Source organism: Rhinoderma darwinii, chromosome 7 (genome assembly GCF_050947455.1).
Source record: "Rhinoderma darwinii isolate aRhiDar2 chromosome 7, aRhiDar2.hap1, whole genome shotgun sequence".
In the NCBI taxonomy this organism is placed as follows: Eukaryota; Metazoa; Chordata; class Amphibia; order Anura; family Rhinodermatidae; genus Rhinoderma; species Rhinoderma darwinii.
Window position 1 is genome coordinate 27,207,292 of NC_134693.1, and position 21,856 is coordinate 27,229,147.

Sequence of the window (21,856 nt, forward strand, 5' to 3'; positions counted from 1 at the left end):
TGAATGGAACTATTTGGCCAATGTTTAATACTGTTATTTAGGCACTATACTTTATGGCACTTATAACTAGGCACAGTATGGTTACTCTTACACTGTATGACAGTATCTCATATGGAATGAGAGCTGCCAACAGAAGGAACCGCACAGGGCACCATCCAAAACGAGCGCTTTAACCAATTTAGCAATATTGTATTACACATAATAAATAGAACACACAATGAGGTACAGTAACCATTCAAATGATCATATTGAAGAAATGTTCCTTTGCTTTTCTGAATGGTTTAGACTGTTTACGTCTGATAAGAAACGTCGATCGGACATCGATGGAATATTACGGAGCATCTATCTTGCCTGAGCCTCTGCTCTGAGCTGTTTACAGCAGTCTAGAGATTTGCTTTACAGCAGCCACATGGACACAAGAAAGCTAAGACCGAGAACAATCTATTGACTTCTATGGCAGAGTGTTGTGGGCATGCTCTGTGACATGCACAAAGGTCACTTGGCAGGAAGGGATAGGAGCTGAGCTGTGTCCATCACCTATTCCGACTGGTTTGATTCTGTATTCTCTGCACCCTGCTTTATAATAGAGGTGTTTAACAAGTGGCCCTGCCTTACCCATACACCAGCAACACTCAGCCCAGGGTAGAAAATATTTAAAATGGCAGAAATTATGTGACATCATGGGGCAGGAAAAAAAGGAGGAGAGGGATTAATTAATGCAAAATTGTATATTGACTGGAATTCTATAAGGCACCACGCTTCTTTTCTTAACGGATCATAGTATAATGGATCCTTTGGAAGGCAATGTCTACTGATGGGATCCATTGCTCCATTGACTTCCATAGTAAAAACAACATAACGTCAAGTCTCCATTTTTACTTTACTAGGCAGAATAATGTAGCAGTCTAGACTATTCCAGCTGCCAAAGCAGAAACTAATAGACGGAAAAGACTAACTTACCCCAATGTCATTTGCCATGACGGAATATAATAACGTAGAGCAAAAAAAGTCAGTGTGAACACTGCCTAATAGACATATTAAATTTGGCCTCTGAGCAGAAATCTCTGGGACTGTAGTATGGATGTACATATATTTGGTAGGTTAACAAGGAATATAGGACAGATGGAAGGGAATATGACTGCAGGATCTGACTACACAGGTTATGTTTGTAGTCTGGAACCATAAAGACACATAGGGGCTGTATCCATAAAATTATTAAAAGATATTATTAATCATGACTATTTTAAAAGTTGCTTCATGCTTTTCTTTTAAATGCATTGGAGCAATATAAAAAAGGCACTAAACACGCACACACACAAAATTAAAATTCAGTTTGCTGTCCTAGTCGTGAATCTAATTACTCTGGCTAGGCAGAGTAGCTTGTTGGCACACCCTTGCAACCAGCACCCAGGGCAAATGCCCTGCTGTAGCTACGTCCCTGACTCTATGGATCCACTATGTACATAGAAGTCTGTATACTGTATATACAGCCCTTCCATACATCAGCTGTCCTTGAAACATCATCTTGGGGACCAAATTAGGACACAATGTAAATTACCAACCAGCAAACCCTTATGTGTTCATCTGTATAAGCATAACTAAGCGTAGAATCCAATTTATTGGGAACAGACGACTCTGTAGATTGAGTCCATAGAGTCCATTTATATGACATTGGAGGTGTAGTCTCTTATACTGTGACATTAGAAAGCCCTTACAGTGTTGTACTGGGGTCCAGCATCCCTCTTATTTTTGGGTGTGTGTTATAGATTGAGGGGTGTGTGTATAATTCAGCTGATGATGTGACGAGACCTCCTTCAGTCATAACTCCCAGCATCCGCAGACCCTTCTCTCTGCCTATGTGCTGTCTCTTCTAACCTGGCACAGGCGGGTACTCTCACAAGACATGTATACTTTCTGCTGGTAGGGTAAGAATCGCATTATCACAGGACCAGTAACTACACGGCATCACTGCAGCAGCATGAAGGGTAAGTCAAAATCACTGGAATTCTCTCTTCTGTATTTTAGAGTGGCTAGAATTGCAGCTACTCAGATGTAGTATGTTTGATTTGAGTTGCAGTAGGTTTACCTGCAGTCCTATGTAAAACAGCAGATAATGTTGTTATATGATAACGAGTTGTGCTACATGACAAACTTGTTTCTGCTGTAGTATATATACAATTGTAGCAGAGCTGACTTATTAAACAGATTCTTGTGTTCATTGGGATTTGGGAGTAGGTTAACAAGTAGTCCTATGGAATGCCACAAGAAACGTGTGTGTGTATATATTGCTATATATTTATATATTTGCTTGCATCAAGCTCTCATAAGTACGCACACAATTTTTTTTTTTGCTAATTTGGTGTACGTCTGCTAAAATGTGCCCCACTTTCAACTATGCAAGTGTCAGTAAAACTATTTGAGGCCGTCGCTATCTATAGTAAAAGCAAAAAAAAAAACAACAAAAAAAGGTTATTATACATGGAAGATAATCACTCTTACCAATATAGCAAAATACTGATATTCTCAAATTTTATTAGACTAAATTAAAAGGGGTTGTCCGGTTTCAGCAAATGAATGTTATTTTTTTGTACAATGAAAAGTTATACAATTTTCCAATATACTTTCTGTATTAATTCCTCACCGTTTTCACAATCTCTGCTTGCTGTCATTCAATAGGACCCTTCATTGTCTACATGCAAGAGATAACAATCTATCCTTGTCATGTGATGAACACGCATGTGCTTGGCTTGTTAGATCTGATGCATAAAACTTAACTACAATCGGTCCTGCACCTGTGTGTCCATCACATGACCAGGACAGGATTTTATATCCTGAAACTAAACAATGAAGGTTACTATTGGATGACAGCAAGCAGAGATCTTGAAAACCATGAGGTTTTTATACCGAAAGTATATTAAAAATAATTGTATAACTTTTAATTATGCAAAAAAATGCTTAAATATTTTATTTGTTTCAACTGGTATATCCCTTTAAGTGTATCATGGCTATAGTGGTTAGGAAGTAGGAAGGGGGCTTGAGCCCAGATCCCTCTCAGTGCATGAGGTCTTAGTCTCCATATCAACACGTTTATACCGCTATGTATATGCTTTGGTGATGACCAGAGAATGATTTACACTAACTTTTCTTTTATGATACTGACAGATGAAAAGTTCATTTACTGACATATAGTGATGCAACTAGCAAGCTCAACCCAGAATAGAAAACAGTAAACCTACTAGAAGGGCCAGCTCCAGGTTTATGTGGGCCCTTGGACGAAACAGACTTAGTAGGCCCCTTTGCGGGAGAACTCACGGTGGTAGTAAAATGGCAAAAAACATCACTTTCTGTCCCCATATAGAAGTTAGGCCCCCAGTTTGTACCCCCATACATTTCGTGCCCTCTGTAGACAGTGCCACACAGCCCCCCTCCCAGGTAGTGCCACACAGCCCCCCCTCCAGGGTAGTGCCACACAGTCCCCCTCCCCTCCCAGGTAGTGCTACACAGCCCCCACTCCCAGGTAGTGCCACGCAGCCCCCCTCCCTGGTAGTGCCACACAGCCCTCTTCCTGGTAGTGTCACAAAGCCCCCTCCATGGTAGTGCCACACAGCCCCCCTCCCTTGTAATGCCACACAGCCCCTCTCCCTGTAGGTAGCGCCTCTGGGGCTCCCTCTTGGAGTGGAATCCCCAGCCAGAGCATTGCCGACACTCTGGCCGGGGATTCCGCTTCAGGAGGAGCCCCTGACGTCACTGTCCATATATGGACAGTGATTTCAGGGGCAACCCCAGAGCCATAGTCCCGGGTAGAGCACTACTAGCACTCTGCCTAGGAGTCTGTAGCCTAGTAAATGGCAGAGTAGGAAGATACCTCCCTACTTTGCCATAGCGTTTAATAGTATCTGCGTCCTAAGGACACAGATGCTATTGAATGTGGGTTGCTACTGCTGTAGCAGCCGTAGCGGCTACTAGCGGTGCCACCGGGCATGGGGGGGCCTGTGATGCCGGGCGGCACGGGCCCCCTCATGCCGTGGGCCCTGTAGCAGCTGCTATGTCTGCTACCCCGCCTCCTAGACAGGAGCTCCCTCTAGAAGCAGAATCCCCGGCAAGAGTGTCGGTAACACTCTGGCCGAGGATTCCACACACGTTTTTGCCCTATGTTTAGTGTGTATGTGGGTAAGGCCACATGAACACAATGAGTATTACGTGCGTCTTTGCCTTTTCTGCGGCAAATCCACAGCGTAATACAGTACCGGCAAAGTAAAGAGATTCCAAGTAATCTCATCTACATGTTACAGAATTTTTTTCGCGCATAAACTGACCTGCGGTGTGTATTTTAAAATTTGCAGCATGTTAATTTATCTTGTACTTCCATCTCAGAACTGTATCTGACAAGTTTATAAAAAGTTTATAAAAATAAACATCAAAATCCATAGCATAAAAAATGCACGTACTTCCGCATTAAAATGTAAAAAATGCACTTAAAATCGCATAAAAAACCCCCGCAGTATTAAGTGCCTGTGGAATTACCTGTGTTTACCTGTGGTTTTGATGCAGATTATCTGCATCAAGTCACGCAACGTATGCATGTACCCTAATGCTCCCGACGTACACACTAATGTGTCTGTAGAGTTCCGTTAGCCCAACAGAGGCCAAAAAATTTTCCTTTTTGTCTCTATTGGGCTAACATATGTTGATATACTGTTCTTTTTTAAATTATGGAATGTCGTAGTAGACAATGGTATTCCATACAACGCGCGGTATACACTTTTTTTTTAACATGGGGGCCTATGGGTGATGTATGCCACTGTATAATGTCATAAACCTCCATTAAAAGTATACGTCATGAGCTTTTCAATAGCTTTTCATGTCGTATACGTTAAACAGATACCATAATAGCCTAAGGGTGTTGGATGCCAGTAATAAATGCCTAACAGTGAGATAATAATGTTATCCGTTTAACATACACATCGTTAAAAGGGTCATGAGAGTTCATGACGTATACATTTAACATATACCATTATGGTCTATCGATGACGTTAATTTTAGGAGTCCGTCACAGCCTTCGTTTAACATATACGTCAGGAGTCTTTCCCGGCGTATACGTTAAGTATAGGTCAAAAACGTGAGGTGAATCCGTAGTCATTCATGTCCTATTGTGACATTATTGGTGGTTATATGTTATTTGTGATGTCCCTACATTTACATTATGTGACGACTACAGTTCATTATACTGGCATTGCCATGTTATCACAGTCGTTTGGTTTTATGCTTCGGCGTGATAAAGATTTTCTGCTTTAATCGTTGCCAGTTGTTCTCAGGTAATATAGAGGTTAGTACTGTGTATACGGATAAATCATTTACAGATTTTAGGTTTTATGATAGATTACAGCAGCTGGGACTCCGCATTTTTCGCCTCGCCTGATGCTTTTTAATATGATGCAACGCTGCGGACTGACACAGAGAGAGGGGTTTGTTTTAATATGAAAACAGTTTGTTTACAATATGAGCTCATTGATTCCGTCTCCCGAGAGCTACTACGGTCAGTAATCTGTGTGCAGAGTCCCCGTGTCTGCTTCCTTTGTTTGCTAGGTCGTCACTCGGGGGTCCTGCTGGAATGGGGACATTACTTCAAAAAACTTTCCCTTTAGTATAATATATTCTTATATCATAATGGAATTTGACACCAATGCTTATTTATCAATAAAGAAATGTACGATATATATTTATTGTAAAAAAACAAAAACATTAAATTATCCTTAACAGGGCTGGATTATGAAATGTTCTGGATTAGTAGACGATCATTGAGAAATGGATAATTCTTCCAATCGTAATAGCAGAGTTGTGAATGGAGGTTGCAATTTAGGATGATTGCAAAAGAAATATATTGTAAGATGGTATCCAAAAGTGAACATACGTTTCAAATGAGCTTTGCCCTAAAAAAGCCCTTGATGCCCGCTAAGGTGGCCATTGATGGCCATAAAGAGACTTCGTACAGAGGTGGCCGCGCACAAGTGAGTGGATCTTTCAATTGAAGCCTACGCCAAACATGCACTGTCAATTTACACAATGGGTCAGATTTATTATTACTGTCTTAAACTTAGCTTAAAACTAGACCAGACCGGCAGAAGAGGCGCCAAATTAATCACAGTGTTACACTCTGTATGATAAATTTGGCGCATCTTGCTAGACATTTTTAACACTTTCCTCTTCCTTACGCTATCTCTTGGTTGGCTTACATTAGACAAATATTGGCGCACTTTGGCACATTTCAAGCCATGCCCATTTTTTCAATATATCCAGAAGATAGGAAAAAGATCAACACTGCTTTGGCTCTTGAATCACTATGAGTCCGCGTAATAGACAGAAGCATGTGTCTAAACAGATTCAATTAAATTCACAACAGGTGGTGCTCAGTGGTGAAGGCTAAGTATAGGTACAACAATATTGATAGAGAAAATCCACGTCACTCATCATTCACTTGAATTATTCATTTATTGTTGCGGCAAGACAGGTAAAAGAAGTGTGGATGTAAAGCTCAAGCCTACGGCCGTTTCGCCTGTGCCCACGCTTTGTCATGGCCTCTACCAAAGCGTGGGTACACGCGAAACGGACGTAGGCTTGAGCTCCACATCCACACGGCTTTTACCTGTCTTGCTGCAACAATAAATGAATAATTCGGGTGAGTGCCGTGGATTTTCTCTATCAATATTGTTGTACCCATTTTTTCTAATCCCCACCCTGTTTTCTAGACACTTTTCAAAACAGTCTAGTGAGGCGTATAATAAATCTGGCACAAATGGAGACAGAATTTGGCGCTTTTAGCTTAGTAAATCCCCTCCAATATATTTAAAGTGGGAATACCCCTTTAAAAAAAGGATTGGGTACAAAACAAAAAGTGAAGAATCTTTTTTTATATATATATATATATATATATATATATATATATTTCGATTTTCCAGCACAGCTTTAATAAACAATTCTTTGCCTCCAAGTGTAATCTGGCAGAGTTTTTCTTGGGATAAAATTTCTCTTAAAATTTTGTGAGAAGTTAATTTTGACGACAGCCAAAGGGATCTGGATAATGTTGGAGTAAATACAATTTACTATTTCTAATTTTGTCTTTACAATTGTCCTAAACTGAAAATTGTTGTTTTGTGATTTGTTCTGCGTTGCATGTTCTTTTTGCGAAATATTCCTTATTGTACTTAATAATACATCTTTGTGAAAATGTTGAAATGTAAGAAATCTGCTGTTAATTTCTGCTTGTTGTTATATAAAAATGAGATCAGACTGTATTTACATTTTACAAGGGCTGCGCTAATCCTGTCGCTACAATTTTCTCCACATTGAAATTAAAGTTTCGGGTTTGTGCTTCAAATTAAACTGAAAAGTTCTGTTTATTTGCAGATGAAACTAATGATTTGTTTGGACAATGTGTGAATTTCTCATGTTACAAAAATATATCTATTGAAATAAGCGAGATTTTAAAGTCTTCAATCACGATGTCTCTTGTGCAAGACAGATCTAATGGAGTTTTCTGTTGTTTTTTTTTTAAATTGGTTCAAAAAACCAGAATTTGTCACATAAGTTTGGATTTGTCACATACTTGGGTGGTCAGACCTGTTAGATTATGTTGACTAGTGGTTAGGTCAAGCAGCTAGACCACAAGAGATCTGACTACTGCAACAGGGCTTCGACCATGATTATATAATTAGAAGGCATTCCCCCTGCAGTCGCCTGTATTTCACAGCAGTAGAATCATCATATAATCAAAACCTCATCTTCACCATGAAACTGCAATTTTTTTTTAGAAAATTGGGCCCTGGGCAACAAGTAATGTAGGATTCATCTACTCGGCCAATTTGAGACGGTTGTTCTCGTAATTAAGAAAAAAATTATATATATATATATTTATTTATTTAAAAAAATCACAGATACATATGCGCTTCTGCCCTTAAAGTTAAAGGGGTATATTTTCAAAATCATAAATTATCACCTATCCACAAAATAGGTGATCATTTTCTGACTGCTGGGGGCCCCACCGCTGGGACCAGTGGCAGATTAAGTAGACCATAAGCCCTGGGCTGTTCCCCAAACTTGGGCCCCCCATCCCCACTTCCGCTCTGCCATGTCTATAGTGAGCACCACCTTTCTGTGCGAGCATTGACAAATGGGTGTGTCCCTACATACTGACAGTCTCCAACCATCGCTGACAGTATGTAGGGACACATCCTCATGATAATGGGAATGGTAACACGCATTTGTCTATTAGTCCTCGGTACACAAAGCCTTTATGTGGAATACAAGGATTTCCTACAACAGACATGTCAGGAGAGGTGACAGCTCCTCTCTAAATCCAGTGACTCACAAATGATGTCTTCCTTGATGGGAGTCGTTCTCTTTTCTTTTCTTCTCCATCTGACACAGACCGTTATGGTAACTTCTCGTGATGAGCCATCTTTGCTCCTCGCTTCTGCAGACATTTCCAGCCTCTATAGAAACACAGAAATTCAGACACCAAGGCCCAGGTCCATACATGAAGGGGGTTGTCTGGGCACGGACCGGTTTTTCATACTGATGGCCTATCTACATGCCCGGACAACCCTTTTTACTCAGACTAATAAATTCAGACCCCAGACCAGATCCTAGAATACATACAGACCCCAGACGTTTTAAACTATTGCAGTCCCCAGACCAGACCCCCCTAAACAAGCAGACCAGACCCCCTAAATACCGACCTTAGACCTGACCCCCTAAACTAATAATGACCCCAGAACTGACTCCCTAAACTAATACAGACCCCCTAAATACAGACCCCTAAATAAAGACCACTAAATAAAGACCACTAAACTAATACAGACCCCTAAATAAAGACCCCTAAACTAATACAGACCCCAGACCAGGCCCCCTAAATACAGACCCCAGACCTTCTAAACTATTGCAGTCCCCGAACCAGACCCCCCCTGAACAAATACAGACCCCAGAACAAGCACCCTAAATAAATACAGACCCCTACTTTTATTTAAACTGCAATATGTAATCTTTTGATACGTGAACCTATTGTAAGGTGCAGTTTTGTATTATACCCAGTCAAAGTGTATATACTGTGAATATATAATGTTTGTTTTGAGTTTTTCTTGAAAATCAAATAAAAATATTTCACATAAAAAATACAGACCCTAGAACAATCAGACCAGACCCCCTAAATACGGACCCCAGACCTGACCCCCTAAAGTAATAATGACCCCAGACCTGACTCCCTAAACTAATACAGACTCCGACCACTAAATACAGATCCCAGACCCCCTAATCTAATACTGATCCCTAAATAAAGACCCCTAAACTAATACAGACCCCAGACCAGGCCCCCTTTATACCGACCCAAGTCCACTTAAACTAATATAGACCCCCTAAATACAGACCCCCAGACCATAATTTTCACAGTCTTTAAATTAAGCGGCAGTACACATGCTCGACAGTTGCTCTATTCAATGTCCTCCTCACTGTGGTCGACCAATTTGGAGATCTGGCAGTTTTGGTCCCCCGTTTTGACGATTGGAGTGGGTCCCAGTGGTTGTGCCCCCAGCGATCAAAATCTTATCACTGTGGATAGGTGATAATTTATGATAGTGGGAAAACCCCTTTAAAACGAGAATGCTGCCATACAGTGCCAAATCATACTTCCATACAATACCCACACAATACTGCCATCAGGTGTCCACATAATGCCAACCTACAATTCCTAAATAGTGATGGGGTAAAGGGTTATTCCCATCACTGAAAGTGATGACATATCACTAGGATATGACATCACTTTTTGACCTGTGGGAGTTTGTCTGCCGGGACCGCCAACGATCCAGAGAGCGCAGTGCTGCTTTAACACTGCTGCCCCTTCACTGCCCTTGTGCATGGAACTGCAGTATAGTGCCATTCGAGTGAATGGGACTGTGCTGCCATTCCTGCACAGCTGTAGAGTTCCTATCTGTAATGGTAACATACAATAAGGCAGGATGCAGGACTTTTTTTAAGAATTTTATTTATTAGATCTCGGTATGTACTTTCTCTGCTTGCTATTTATTTTGTTTGTGTTGAGATTTTTTGCTAATCTGGTTATATTTAAACTTTCTATTAATGGGTTCATTGTGGAAAACCTTTTCCATAAAATCTAAAAATGGTTATACATGCTTGTGCTACAGGCTAAAAGTTTCCAGCCTAAGGCCTCATTTACACGAGCGTGTGCGTTTTGCGCGCGCAAAAAAACGCTGCGTTTTGCGTGCGCAAAAGGCAATTGACAGCTCCGTGTGTCATCCGTGTATGATGCGCGGCTGCGTGATTTTCGCGCAGCCGCCATCATAGAGATGAGGTAGTCGACGCCCGTCACTGTCCAAGGTGCTGAAAGAGCTAACTGATCGGCAGTAACTCTTTCAGCACCCTCGACAGTGAATGCTGATCACAATATACACCAACCTGTGAATAAAAAAAGACGTTCAAACTTACCATGAACTGCCTGCTTCCTCCAGTCCGGTCTCCCGGCCGTTGCCTTGGTGACGCGTCCCTCTCTTGTCATCCGGCCCCACCTCCCAGGATGACGCGGCAGGCCATGAGACCGCTGCAGCCTGTGATTGGCTGCAGCCTGTGCTTGGCCTGTGATTGGCTGCAGCTGTCACTTGGCCTGAATTGTCATCCCGGGAGGTCGGACTGGAGGAAGGAGCCGGGACTTATCGGTAAGTCAGAACTTCTGTTTTTTTTTACACGTATATGTATATTGTGATCGAAAGTCACTGTCCATGGTGCTGAAACAGTTTAAGTCTTTGAGCACCGTGGGCAGTGACTGTCTCCTGACGTCGCGTACCCGAACATTTTTTGCCGGGTTCGGTTAAAACGAGTTCGGCCGAACCCGGTGAAGTTCGGTGCGCTCATCTCTAATTTGACACTCCGTTTGGATGTTTGTAACCAGAAAAGCACGTGGTGCTTTTCTGTTTACATTCATCCTTTTGACAGCTCTTGCGTGATTTTCGCGCATGCAACGCAGGACCGTCAGTGTGGCATGCGTTGTTTTCACGCACCCATTGAAGTCAATGGGTGCGTGTTGCGTGAAAAACGCAAGAATATAGAACATGTCGTGAGTTTTACGCAACGCACTCACGCAGCGCAAAATTCACGCATCGTCTAAACAGCCCCATAGACTATTATAGGTGCGTACGACACGCGTGAAAAGCACGCGCGTCGCACGCGCGTATAATACGCTCGTGTAAATGAGGCCTTAGTCTGACTTTTAGTCACTCTTTAAAAGTAGGACTCTATCACATATCCATGAGAAAGTGTCTTGGATAGAAAAGGATAAAAACGGCAAAGTTGTAAGAAAAGTATGCAGCACACGTGAAAAAGTGAATATACATATCAAGTACTAAATAGAGGAAGAGGGGTATCTTTAAGTGGAGTTCCCCTTTAACTTGTATTGAGCCAGCAGGATAGTGAATGTTGGAATAACCCTTTTTCATCTTGGAAATACATAAGAGGGTTTTTGGTGTTATATTATGCATGGGCGATGATATCATGTCACACAGTGTCATGCTTCAATGAATACATCAGAATTTTAATACTGTTATTGCTGGAGGACAAAAATATGTGTGCTTTAAAAGCTGGAACTTATATCTAAACTGCGTGTAGCACCTGCTGTATAAAATGGGACAGATGATGAGAAGAACTTCCCTGTTATTAGGCATGTACCTCACATACTGGGCAAAGTAGTGACATTGATAGCGTAATATCATACTACCCAACATTTAAATTCCAAATATGCCCACACAGAAATGCCCCCAAAACGCCCCTTTTTGTCAAGTCCACCCTTTTGTGGCTCGGTTTGCGGGATTCTCGCTCTGGAGAACCTGGCTGTGAATTACATATACAGTCATCAATTTCGGTGTGTGCCATATAACACTTCATCTCTCCTGCAATATAGCCAACGACTTCCTCCAGCCGAGTATCTTATCATATGGGGACCCTTGAGATGGATAGAGATTGTCCAAACCGAGCAACCCCTTTATCCATGTAGAGCCACTATATTGTTAGCGAATGTCTGTGTTGGAGGCATAGGGAAAGCTAAAGTACCCAATACGTGGAACTTCCTCCAACAAAGGACTCACAAATCTCCAATAATTGATCCCACCTGAATAACAAATCAAATACTCCTATCACAAAATACAGGCAGCATAACCAGTATAATGCAAAATACTACGTCTTTATTAAATACAAAATAAAATACAGAATATAAAATGACAAACCCATGATGCGGATCCCCACACGTAAATACTAAAAACCTCCTATAGAAAGGAGCGTAGATCTGACTGCTGTATGGTTTAAGGGAAAAGTGGGAGATTAGTACAAACCTCGATGAACCAGTTTTAGGAGTCAGAGTAAGGTTTTAATTTAGATTTCCCTTGATGCGTAATTGTGCCCCTTTAAACAGAGTTGATCATTTATTACAACACTTACTGCTCCTTGTAGGCCCTTTACACGGGCCAATTATCGGGCAAACAAGCGTTACGGATAATTGCCCTGTGTAAACAGGACAACGATCAGTCGATGAACGAGCAAACACTCGTTCATCGGCTGATTGTAAAGTTTATGCAGCCGAAAATATTATTGCTGTCGGTTGCACATCCCGCTGTATGTAAACCGAAAGATGTGCTGCCGACATGATAGAAATGTATGGGGACGAGCGATCGTAGTAAAGAGCGCTCGTCCCAATACTAGCTTCTTGTGAAAGAAGCAAATGAGCGCCAATCAGTGAGCTGTCTCGTTGATCGGCGATCGTTTTCACGGCCCACGTCGGGCCGTGTAATAGCCCTTAAGTCTAGTTTTGGCTTAGACTTCCAAACTCACTATAGGTGGAGTAATAACAGAAGACGGATGAAAAATAGCAGGGGCGGCCATCTCCTGGGCCTCAGGTCCTTAGTCATGAAGACACTAGAGGCAGAAACCAAAGTAATACAAATGTTGAGATGATTGTGCAACAACAAAGACTCATTGTATATAACAAATGTGGACAATGGATGAACTAAAGTTATATAAGAGTTGTAAATGTGCGTTCATCCCTAGAATCACGCTCGATCCATTAGAAGACATTTACATCTGTCTTGACTTTTCATTACATTTTATAGTTTTATTCCAAAATCAGTTTGAGGATCTTTTTACTGCCAATTTGAGTTATTTGCACTATATAATTTATAGCAGTTTCACATTTTAATATGTGTCATTAGTATCGTCTGTTCTGCTTTATACTGGAATCTATTACTTGTTTTCTTATGTAAATTTTCATGTTGAAAATCATGCTTACTTTTAGGTCAGATTTATATATTGCCGTTTACTTGAGCTTTTCACTAGATGAGGTCCATGCAGGGGCAAACAAGTTCAAATGGTGTCCGAGGCAAAGCAAACTAAATGAACCCTTCCCCTATGGTTTAAAGGGGTTTTCTACCTAAAAATGTTTTTAGAGAAATCTAATACCACCACCTAAGATGGGGAATGACTACTGACAAGATGCTCTCAACTTTTCTGCTTAGTAATGTCAGCCAATATGGTTACTAGGTATGAACTACGGAGCTGTTATTTGGTGACTGTATGTTGGTATTATTTGAGCACTGTATGGTGGTATTTACTTAGGCATTGTGTGGCACTGCTATTTATGGCCCTTTTTCATTGGCCAATGATCAGGCAAACGAGCGTTCATATAAACCCTCATTCATGATCATTGGCCTGTGTAAACAAAGCAACGATCAGCCGATGAACGAGCAAACGCTTATTCATTGGCTGATCTGCTCGTTTATGCAGCAATAAATATTATCTTTTTCGCCAGCACCTCTCCCTGTGTAAACAGGGTGATATGCTGCCGACATAATGGAAATGTATGGGGACGAACTAACTAACGTAGTAATGATCGCTCGTCCTCATACATAACCAATCATTGTTCATTGTGAAAGGAGAAAACTAGCGCCGATCAATGAGCTGTCTCGTCGTCGCTCGTTTTCACAGCTCATATTGGCTGGTGTAAATGGACCTTTAGGCACCGTAAAGCATATTATTTTTTCAGTATATGTTGTTGACGGCACTTTATAGTATTGTTATTTAGACGTGTATGGAAGTGTTATTTGCCCAACTTACAATATTGTTTTTTAACACCATCCTATATGACGCTGATAATTAGGCACTGTATGGGGGGGGGGGGCGACTGCTTTGCTCTGCACTGAGGTAAGAGCTCTATAGAGCGCCTTAACCCCTTGGCAGTGTTCGGAGATTTCTGTTACTATATTACTATAAATCTTAAAAAATAAAACTTAAGCACGATGCGACTGATTTATCTTTGTTTAGTATTATGTGTCAGATTTTCAGTAATAGGAATGTCTGAGCTCTCTATAGAAAAAGAACAGTGGTGGTCCAGATCCATAGGGGTCTTGTCACACATCAGAATGTATGCTATCAGACATGAGTGAATTTCTCCTTTAACTAAGGGCAGAGAAAGGGAAAGGAGGTTTGTCGGGACTTAAAAAACTTTCTGATCTCTCCCTGGTGTCCAGTTTACTATGGTGTCCTAGTCCCGGAAACCACAAGTAGTAATGCCAGCCCCATAGTAGTGCACATATAAACGTGCAGATAAAGGATGAAATCTCTGTGTAGCCCTACTCTTATCTAGACCAGTTTGTTTTCTTCCCACTAAGTTGGGATTTGTGTGTGAACCTTTGGTCACCGGTGTCTTCGCTCTCCTGACGCACTTATTCGATGGGCAGTCCGATCAGAGCTAAGCATATCCTTTCTCTTCTTGGATCTTCCACTAAATCATAAAAAGTCATAACAATGTATTTCTCAAAGCATTTATTATCTTCTTTTATATACCATTAATTGGCTATGTGCTACTGGACAGGGTTGAGAATAAACCTATAAATGCCATCACCAGCACTGTTGTTCCATGTGATGATGGCGGCTTTGAATTGTGTCTTCCCTTTATTCCGTAAACCTTGAAGATCTGAGAACGCAGAAAATACCAGTGACATTCTGGAATAGGATGTATGACGCGTTTCGGTAATGTTAATGAGGAACAGATGAGGAATATGTGTGTTCTGAGGTGTAGGCTTCTCCAGAGCCGTGTTTGATCCCATGCCTGTTCCAACACTTTTACTATTAAACACACAAAATAAATAGTATGTATTGGCTTTATGACCTTCCTATTAATAACAGCGCTTAGCACCCTGCTAACCTTTTTACTACTTTACTGGAAGATCCCCCTTGACATAAGCCCAGAAGCAGCAGTCTCCTATTAACAGGTGCCTTGCAGGCTCCGAAACTGTTTGATCATTGCATACAAATCAGCATCCAGTACAGTAAAATAGTTTTTGTACGCAATTAATTATGAGCATTTGAAGGCTTTTGGAATGCAGAAGATAATACCTGAAGTCCCATTTTTGTAAGTCTGTCTCGGTCAGAGGCCACACGTGGTTTGATTTTTCCGTGGAAGATATAATGTTTTCAAGGCACATTCATGACAAAGTGTCTGCCCATGGACTTGTAGTTGTGAGCATGAGTCTAATACAGTTTGACAGACGATATTCATGAGCCATGTGGTCTTGATTAAGTCATTTGGGGTATTAAAAGCTGATAAAAGGGGCATGTTTTTTTTACAAAGGCGAAGTGAATTAAATACAAGGCAGCACTTAGAGAAAACCCAAGCAATTTGTAGAGCAAAAAATAAAACACCACAGGTTGGAAATATTGTTTTTGTGCCAATAGAACGTAGGGTAATGTGGTTTTCTGATTGAAATTTTTACTATGGCTGATTTACATACAACTTAATCTCTGCATGTACAGTACAGCAAGTAAAGCTGGACATATGTGTCACAATTATCACCAGGGGTTGTCTGCTTTTATCTCCAGGGGTTGTCTGCCATCTTTTTTCTTAGGAAGTTCCAACTAAACATTAGCTGATCACTGGAACCCCAGCAATCAGCTGAATTTTGTGGGAAAATCTTGTAGCAGGTAGTGCCTCCACAGGGGAAGTGAAGCATTACATAATGTCCATAGAAAACATTGGGCTGTCTGTGTAATGCACGTTCATGCCGGGTCCTCCAGAGGCAAAGATGCTATATAACCGCTCTCTACTCCATCTACTTGATGGAGGTCCCAAATGAGCCCTTTTAGGGTATTTGAAAATGGGCTTTCTAAACAAGTCAACTCACTAAATTATAATCCTTATGTATATGCTGCTATAATAATTGTTCTTAACTGATCTATTAAATCATTTGGAACATTTATTGGACTTATTTTGCTTGGTTGGTAGTCATGAATTATCAAAGTCCCAATAACCAAGAACATTATATTCTGGTTGGATGGGGAGAGGGATTCTTAATGGTCTATGGCTAGCTTAAAGGTGTATACCTAGAATCCCCAAAATTCACCTATCCACAGGATAGGTGATAATTGCCTGATCACTAGGGGCCCCACCAAGCATGAGAACGGGGGTCCCAAACTCCCTATTCCTCTTCACTGCTGGACTGTAGTGAGGAGGACATTGAATGTAGTGTCGGTCAAGAATGTGCGCTGACACTCCATTCTAAGTCTATGGGAATTACGTAAACCTCTGAGTACATCGCTCAGCTGTTCCCATAAGTCCCATAGACATTGAATGGAGCGGCGGGTGCTTGTTCAACTGCCGCTTCATTTATGCACCTCCTCACTGCCCGGGGGTGCAGTGAGGATGATCGGTGGGTTCAAGACCCGGCCTCTCGTGATTGGTGGGGTCCCAGCAGTGGGGCCCCCAGTGATCAGGCAACTATCACCTACTATCACCTATCCAGTGGATAGTTGATGATTGTCAATTCTGGTACAACCCCTTTAAGTAATAACTTCGAAGCAGAATTTCTCCCAGATAACTCTAAATGCTAGGTTTATACTGAGATACTTTACCCCATCTCCCTTTATTTTTTATTAGGACATTTATCAAAAAAACATGTGCCAAAATCAAAATTGTAGCACAGATCAAAACAATTGTGAATTGCCTAACATTCGGAATTCTGTTGAAAATTATGAATATAATCGTAATGATATTTTGCCAAGAAAATGTTTTTAAAGGATACGTTTTCCAACTATGCAAAATATTTCCGTTGAGGGAAATAATTGTTTACCATAGCTGCCCAGATTACTGAATGCAACATTTAATATAGGCCAAATTATGTGTGCATGGGGCAGAAGGGCTAGAGATGCGGCGTAGTCATAGCACTCTCCCAGCACAATCACTCATAGGATCGAATAGAGCGATATGACCACCGATCCTCACAGCTAGATTGCAAGGTAAGCAGATAAGTACTCCAAACAGTCATTGTTAATGTTACATAATCTGATACTTTTTTGAAATGTATTGAAATATGACATCACGGGAAGCAGCATCTCAATTATACATTTCGGAGTTCATAGAGAATAGGCAACATTTGCTATAAATCTGCTATTGTTGTTAAATGGGCACACTGGGCAGTATCAGAATAATTATCCAAACCATCACATAGAAGTTTCTGAAAATGTTGTCTGTAAGAAGGGTCCCACATTCAGGACATCCCTCTATTATCTAGAGCTGAGATTCATGTCAAGCACAACTCTTGGATGTGGAAGACCTATAGTGTAAACTTAAATCAAAGATGGATGCACATTGATTGGCCGCTATTTAGACATGTATTTATGAGGAATTATATAGTAGCTTGGCCCTTAGGCATCCCCCAAGATCCTCTGGTTACAGCGGAGGATCCATTGTCTGACAAGGGGTTGTGCAAACTACAAAAATACTTTTATTTACATTATATGAGCGGATATTACATATCCAGAGCGGCATGCATATATAGGTGTCCATGTATTTGGTGAGCTTATATAGGAGAGCTTCCATGTATGTGGAGAGCATGCATATTATTGCGGACATGTATATTGGGACTGTGCATATGAGTGCATCCATGTATGTTGGAAGCGTGCATATGAAAGATACCATGCATGTGAGGAGCATGCATATGAGTACGTCCATGTATATTGGGAGCGTGCATATGAGTGTGTCCATGTATGTTGGGAGCATACATATGAGTGCATCCATGTATATTGGCAGTGTGCATATGAGTGTGTCCATGTATGTTGAGAGCGTGCATATCAGTGTGTCCATGTATATTGGGAGCGTGCATATGAGTGCGCCCATGTATATTAGGAGCGTGCATATGAGTGCGACCATGTATATTGGGAGCGTGCATATGAGTGCGTCTATGTATGTTGGGAGCGTGCATATAAGTCAATCCATGTATGTGGAGAGAGTATATGATTGCGTTCTTCTATGTGGAGAGCATTAATGTGCATCAATCCATGTATGTGGAGAGAGTATATGATTGTTCTTCTATGTGGAGAGCATTAATGTGAGAGCTTCCATGTATGTGGGGAGCGTGCATATAAGTTCATCCATGTGTTTGGGGAGCGTTCATATGAATGAGACCATGTATATTGTGAGTGTGCAAATGAGTACATTCATGTATAATAAGAGCGTGCATGTGAGTGCATCCATGTATGTGGGGAGCGTACATATGAGTCCACTCATATATGTGGAGAGCGTGCATATAAGTGCGTCCCTGCATAGGAGGGCATTCGTGTATGTGGGGAGCGTGCATATGAGTGCATTCATGTATACGGGGAGCATGCATACGAGTGCGTCCATGTATGTTGAGAGCTTGCATATGAGTGTGTCCATCTATGTGGAAATGTGCATATAAGTGTGTGTTTTTATGTGGAAAGAGTGCATATGAATGTGTCCATAAATGTGATGAGTGTATATAAGTGTGCTTTCATGCACATGATGACTGCAGAGTAGGAGGCATTTGTATCTGACACATACTGAGACATTGGGGGTAATGCAGATTGATTCAGTGCCCCATGACGTACTTCGTGTGATTTTGCTGCAGCTTTCACTCAGGAAAATGTGGGGGTAGACGGAATGGGGGCACCTATATGTATAAAAATTTCAGGAATGGGGGCACCTATGTGGTAAAATGTCCCTGATTCCTGAGTAATTAATATATATTGTCACGATGGGTGCGTGGACCCACTGAGCCATACCGCCGTAGCGGGATAGCAGCTGGCCAACAAGATACCAAGTCTAAGTCTATCGTTCGAATAAGGGTACCTGTGGTAACTTCAGACAGTAGCGATGGTAGGCTCGGATGGGACCTTGGCAAGAAGCAGACACCAGGCGTGGTGTAACACGGAAGGCATAGTATACGGCACAACACGACTGCAACGCTCAATGGCACAGAAACAAGGTAGCACAGGATACAGGATACAGGTAGCAGGTACGGGAACACTGGGAACTGGAAAACACTAAGGGACCATTTGCAAAGACTAACACGGGTAAACACAACAACGTTCAGGCAATGAAGGAAGGGAGAGGGCCCTCCTTATAGTCCAGGGTGATCATGGGCTAATTTGATATACAATTCAGGTGCACACGCTGGCCCTTTAAGGCCGGGCACAAGCACCCATGCGCACCCTATGGGACACAGTAGAGTGAAGCGGAAGTGATCGCTGGTGTCTCCTCAGGAGGAGATGCGGATCAGGGCTCATTGATCCATGGCTGCGGCTGTTGGGGGATGAGTAATCCTGACGCTCCGCAGCCATGGGTGTCATATATATATATATATATATATATATATATATATATATATATATATATATATATGTATTTATATATATATATAAATATACACATTTACATATATGTGTGTGTGTGTGTGTGTATGTGTGTGTGTGTGTGTGTGTGTGTGTGTATATGTGTATGTGTGTACTTGTTAATGGTTATATCTGATATAAGCAAATTTTTTTTCAAAATGTTTTTCTCAGAAGCTTGGCCTGTCTCTGGCAATATGTGTACTCATAATCATGATCAGTTATATTCTGCAATAAAGCTTGTTGGATTGGTCTTATTTGGTATTTTTGTATTTGAAACATATTATCTTTTCTATTCAAGTTTATCACTATAGGGAATTGACAGGACAATTTTATGTTTAAAGCAAAATAACTTTCATCGAGAGAAATTCTTTGAAACCCAGAAGTATTGAAGTTGATGTAATCCAACACAAATAGAAAAGACAAGCTTTCAGTGGTAATAGCCATAAATGATATCCACATGCCGGTATCCAAGACAAGGTACACATACACAACCCAGCTTCATGAATCAGACCATGCCGAGTTCTGGAACGGGTAAGAATGTTGGCGACTCAACAAGTTCTGAGGCCAGCCGAGAAATTACAGCCAAAATGATCTCCATTTGTATACTGGCAGGAGGACTCTCAAGGCCAAATGTTGATTCAAATCAATGAATAGACAATAGAGAAAAATGACACATGCAATAATTTGGCATTATGTTGGCTTAATAGTTTGCATGGGCTCAAATTCCACCAGGGCATCATCTCTATGGACTTTGCATTTTTTTCCCATGTTTGTGTGTTGGTTTCTCTTCTGTTTGCTCTGACACATCCCTCCACCTAAATTCTCTACTCACACTGGATGACTGGCACAGTAGGTAGATACTCTGTGTATTGTAAAATGATCACTCCCTACTGTCCAATTTTTGTGGAATTTCCCCTGCAAAACAAACATAAGGCCCCATGCACACGGTGGTGCCCATAATCATGATCCGCGATTACGGACACGGCTGGCCGCGGACAGCCACCCGCATTTTTGGCATGTGTAAAAAGCAAAAGATAGGACATGTCTACAGCCCGGGCACCTTCCCGTAAATATACGGGAAGGTGCCCGTGGTCAATAGAAATTAATGGGTCCATAATTGCGGTCCTCAATTATGGACGGATTCTACGGTCGTGTGCATGGGACTTAAGGCCTCATGCACACGACCGTAGTGTTTTTTTACTGTCCGCAAATAGTCATCTGTATATCTGGCACGCTCTCCGAATGCCATATTTACGGATCCGCAAAAAAAAAAAAGGGAGGCTACAAATTATTTCACCAACATGTCCCAACCCCTTGAAAATGTCACATGATCGCACAGGCGCCATTTTCTTGGGGAATCCTCTACTGTCGCATAACAATGCTTCCGCAATTACAGACGGCTACGGATGCACATTAGTAGTCGTCCGCAATTCTGCACGCGCCCATAGACTTTTATGGGTGAGTCAGTGCCGCAATTGCGGAAAGGAATAGGACATATTCTATATTTTTTTGGATCATCTCTACGGCCCGGACACACATCTGTAAATATACAGAAAGTTATCCGTGGCCTATAGAAATTAATGGGATAAAAACTACAGTCGTGTGCATGGGGCCTTAAAGGGTGTAGGTTTATGTAAATGTTCCCCAAAGTGGTCATTTTTTGGGAGGTTTTATGTACAATCCTGGGGAACTTGAAGACAGTCTTAAAATGTCCCATGAATGGGGATTCAAATCTTCTGAGCTGTGCAAACCCCCATGGTAATGATATGGGGGGCTATCTAAGTGATTGCCACCATAACCAGGTAACCAGAGCTCTTGAAGACCGCACCACTCAACCCAAAGTGGCATAAATATCTATATTGCGCCAACATATTCTACAGCTGCTTTGTAATCACTCCCATCCCTAGTGGGCCTCACAATTCCCCATAATTTCCCTATTTCACACACACAAAAACATGCGAGGGTTTCATAGGAATCCAGTAAACCTATCAGTATGTTTTTATAGTATGGGAGGAATTCATTTTCTGCTCCTCTGTTATTTTATATGCATTCAGTATGTTTTCTGTGATGAGCTACATATTATGTGTTCGGTATGAGATTCGGGAATTACTCTTATATAATTTGT